The sequence below is a fragment of the Coffea arabica genome, chromosome 6e, assembly GCF_036785885.1.
Source record: "Coffea arabica cultivar ET-39 chromosome 6e, Coffea Arabica ET-39 HiFi, whole genome shotgun sequence".
NCBI lineage: Eukaryota > Viridiplantae > Streptophyta > Magnoliopsida > Gentianales > Rubiaceae > Coffea > Coffea arabica.
In genome coordinates, this window is record NC_092321.1 from 4,444,118 (window position 1) to 4,448,872 (window position 4,755).

Below are 4,755 nucleotides of genomic sequence, written 5' to 3' on the forward strand. Positions count from 1 at the left end.
AATTTCGGGAACACAATTTTTTACTAATATTAGATGGATAACACTACTGCGTGAAGTGCATTATGCACTGCTGAGATTCTATCTTTTCTATGCTTGCATCTCATTGGCCTAATTAAAAAGATGTCCGCTTTTTCCTTTTTTTTTTTTAAAAAAAAAATCAATTTCTCTGACTTTCCCTTATTCTATTGCCCAATGGCCAGTCCTGAACGTGTAAACACCATTTTTCTTTCTTTCTTTCTTTAATCTAATGGAGGGGGAAAAGTTCGAAGATTGGCTATGTCGAACTAGCTAGCTGTGAAGCAAGTGTACATGCGTAGACCAACTCATCTGATAATTGGCCATTTTTGTAGTCTACAATAGCTTTAGGGATAATATCGGAAACTTCCTCTTAGATTTATCTTAATATCATCTAGCGTCCCCTCTCCCCAAGTAACAATATTTTTAAAAACCCTAAAGTACCCCTTTTGCTCATTTTGCTAAATAAAAATGCTCATAAATCACTTTCTTTGATTCAAAATAAAATCGTCACCTAAAAAACAATCTCTAATAGTACCACCATAACATAAAACTATAGTCGATAAAAATATAAATTTGAAAAATAGAAAAGAGATTTGTAAAGAAATACACTAGTACCAATTCAACTTTATATGGTCAAAACTAATTTCTCATGAACCTTATTTTTTTTTTCAATCTTTTCTCAATCCAAGGTCCAAGCCTTTAAATTATACTAAATCACTATAAAAATCAACTCAAAATAAACAAAGAAAATCCCACTGTATTACAGTCGTAAAAAGAAAAAGAAAAAGAAAATTCAATTTGCTATGATTTACACAAAAAAAAACCACATAGTCATCCCCAAAAAAAAAAAAGAGTAAGAGAGAATGTTGGAGAAAGGGGAAAGAGAAAAAAGTGACTTTTATTTTTTTTTTCATTAATTTTTTTAACTTCATTTATTTGATATGTGAATTATATATCAAATGAGAGTTAATATAATCATTTTACAATTATCAGGAGAGGTAAGTGATATTTTTAAAATCTCAAGAATGCTAAATATCGAAATTTCTAATATTATACGATAGTTTTAATCAGTCTAATATAGTCTTATCGAGAGTTGATAATGCTTTAAGAGGAGATTTACAAAAAAAAAAAAAAAAAAAGCTGAACATCCTTAGTTAAGTAGTAGTTGATTTTACTTGATGCCAATCAAAGTAGAAGTGTAAGAAAACTATGGTATGCAGATTATAAATTGAAACGGGCACACATTCCTACCATTCAGATAATCAAAACCCTGAATTATTCTGTGGCGCCCCTTCCCTCAAGCACGCACGCCACTGGTTTTTGGATAAAAGGTTGTACTATTGAGTTTTAGTTCAAAGGCGTGTGGCAATTTTTTATCTTAGGGATTGTTGAGTTTTTCAAAAATTATTAAAATTTTTCACCGGAGTTACTATCTTTCATTGACAGTGACCGATTTTGGTAAGGCATCAAAACAAGAAAAGGAAAAGGGTGCTTTTATTCTTTTTTGTTTGGCATGAAGTTGTCAACGTGGATGAAGTGGCTTTGAGTACGGGAAAAATTCCTATACAACACTATTTTCTCTTTATAGTCAGTCAATCTTCATGTAGTTCAAGCAAAGAGCTTAGGATATTCAACCGCATATACCCCTTAGACAGCACATGCCCCACGTCCTAGAAACTCACACCATTCTTAATTAAATCGCCATCCGTTTCCCAAACCAAAAAAAATCACCCATTTACGAGTTTCGACCCGCCTTATGCGGGATATTCTTTAAAAGAGTGCGAATCAATATAGGAATTAGCCACGGCTGAATTGCTATTTTTTTTTTGAAATATCTGTAGAAAAATATATTATAACGATTTGATACATGTAAAATAAAAGGTGATTGAAAAATGTAATAATGAAAAACGTAAAAATGTTTCTTTAAAAAAAATTCAATCCAAACAATTGATTTTCATGTTATCTTTGATGTTTCCCCACTAATTTTGCATTACATAGTTTTTTTTTTCCTTTTGGTGTATTATTATTGTGACGCATTTTGCTGCACTGTTTTGGTAATGCAAATAACACTCTACTCTTTCGTACTCGTAAGTTGATCCTTTTAGGCAAACGTGCCCGAAAAAGTTTATGTAGTACGGTAATAACACGACAATTTTCATCTGCTGATTATCAGTTTTCCGTTTAAGAGTATCGTTGATTTTTTATACCACTAGTGTTTTGACCCGTACCATGCACGGGATTATATTTCAAATCAAAATAATATTATATATATTTATATATTATGGTACAGAATAATAAATATATATACTAAAAATTTTAAAGAAGTGATGCTTAATATTTTGAAAAAAAATTAATCTGTAATGATTTACATGATAAAAGAATTGTTAATGCATTGAAGGAAAGGGTTAAGTTGGATGGTAAGGTGAGAAGAGTTTTCTTAAAAAAAGTCAATTTATCAATACCCGACAAAACGTATTATGTTATACCATCTTTTTTATTGTCAAAAAATCAAAGCTCTAAGCATTATTTGATTCACTCAGGAGCCGTTTGGTTAAAATTCGTCTATCACAATCACTATGAATGTGATTAACTAGTCAATGGTAATGGGTTTTTCACAAAGCCCATAGAGTATTTGGTAATTTTATACTTCAGATATGGATTCTAAGATTGTTGTTGTTTTTGTTTTTCTAAATTTTTCTTATTCTATTTCCTCTCTTTTGTTATCCTCCTAGATTTAAGTTGGCTTTAGTAGAGTATTATTACAATGAACTTTATGGAGAAGGTGGTGAAAGATATGTGGATAGAGTTCGTAATGCTATTGCTGACTTGTTTGGTGAATATGGAGGTGACCTTGCTCCTTTTTTGAGTTATGTTGGAGATAATATAGGAGAAGGGACTTCTAGTTGTGGTAACAAAAATATAGACGTAGAAGATGATGATGATGAGTTGTCTGATTTTGACAAATGGTATCAGCAATCATGTTCTTCTACTATTCTTGCTAGCCAAAAATCTGAATTGCAGTCATACTTGGACGAGCCTGTATTTCCAAGAAAAGATGATTTTGACATACTAGGCTGGTGGAAGGCAAACAGTCCAAAATTCTTAGCAAGATGGCTCGTGATATTCTTGCAATTCCAGCTACTACTGTGGCATCGGAATCAGCATTTAGCGTTGGCGGAAGGGTAATTGATGAGACCCGTGCTGCTTTGCTTCCTGATGTGGTCGAAGCTTTGATAACAACTGGAGATTGGTTACCTTTGAAAAAGAAAAGAAGTAAGTCCTTCATGTTTATGTTTCTTTTGTTGTTTTTTCTTTTTAAATCCATATTACAAGTTTGTTTGGTTGAGTTACTCTAGAAAGACTAATCTACTTTCTTTCTTTTTGTTTTCTTAGAAGTATTTGGAGAAGATTTGGGTGATTCTTCTAAAGTTCCCAAGTTAGGGTGATGTATTTGAGTAAGGCCAATTTGATTTCTTTCTTACCTATTTTTTTTTTTGTATTAGTTAGTAATTTGTTTACAAATATGTTGTATCCTTGTTTTTGTTGCAGAAAATTGTGAAACATGAGAGCCATGAAGACTATTGTAATCTACAGGACTTCATTAGTTGGTTGATGTATTTGGAATTTATGTTTGATTGGACTTTTTAGAAATTGTAATTTGTTGGATGTCATATTGGCTTTGTTGCTAATATTGGCTTTATTGAAATTGTAATTTGTTGGATGTTGGACTTTTTAAATCCTTGTGTTTGTTGGATTAGATTATATGAAATAGTTTGCTACATGCTGTTTTCTTCTTGTTCTACGGTAGAACAAGGTTTGCATTCTCAATAGTTTGCAAAAGTTTGCATTCTGTTGAAAAACTACGGTAAAACTACCGTAGAACAGGTTTGCATTCTCAATAGTTTGCATTTTCCAGAAGTTACTTGAACAGATTTTTAACGGGTCTGATTGGCGGGTAGACCCGGCCCGGATTCGGGACCCGTCGGGTACGGGTCCGGTGACAGATTAGAAGACCCGTCGGGTATTCGGGCCGAATCCGGAACTAATCTAGTATAACGGGTCCGGGTCCGGATATATGCATTCTGGCCCGGTCCCGGCCCGTTGACAGGCCTACCCATTTACCACCACATTTTCAACCATCAATGGCGGCAGCCATACGTCGATGGAATTTTCATTACATCATCCTTCTAAGCTTCCACGAGCATTTTTGAAATCGTTTATAGAGGAGAATCAATTTTTTTTAACCAATTAAAGTTGAAGAAAATACTGAACAGCAAGGCGGAATCATTTTGAAAGTGGCCTATTTGGTGGTTAATGACAAAAGTGATAGAAGGGGCTAATGAAACGATAGATTAATAATCATAGATGCCTTCCAAACAATAAGAAGAATCTGTATCATTGAACTTGACATCCAATCCTGTGTCGGACACCCCTTTACCAAACAACAACAATTCATTCATTGGAACAAAGACTAGATCAAATTTGTTTCCGACCATCCCGGCAGCAGCGGCTGCTGTTGTCGATGACGACGAAATTAAATATTACCAAACCAAAAATAGACGAAAACTTCATTTAATCACGTAACGATTTATAATTCCAAATTGTTTGAATTCCAGTATGAGCCAAACACTCGTTCAGAAAATTGGGACAGGTCTGAACCACGAAAGGGCAAGAAGGGTGACGAGATCAGGCTCCCGTGCAAGGAAAGAATTGTTAATTGTTCAATGTGAAAGCTAT

The 4,755-nt window shown here is 33.6% G+C and overlaps 1 long non-coding RNA gene across 1 annotated transcript; it reads left to right on the plus strand.

Annotated features, from left to right (window-relative positions):
* The first annotated feature begins 2,569 nt into the window (after positions 1 to 2,569).
* On the plus strand, positions 2,570 to 3,797 carry LOC113695509 (uncharacterized). The gene is made up of 3 exons (XR_011816759.1): positions 2,570 to 3,291; positions 3,412 to 3,473; positions 3,568 to 3,797. It is a non-coding gene; the product is annotated as an uncharacterized lncRNA (long non-coding RNA).
* Positions 3,798 to 4,755: the final 958 nt, after the last annotated feature.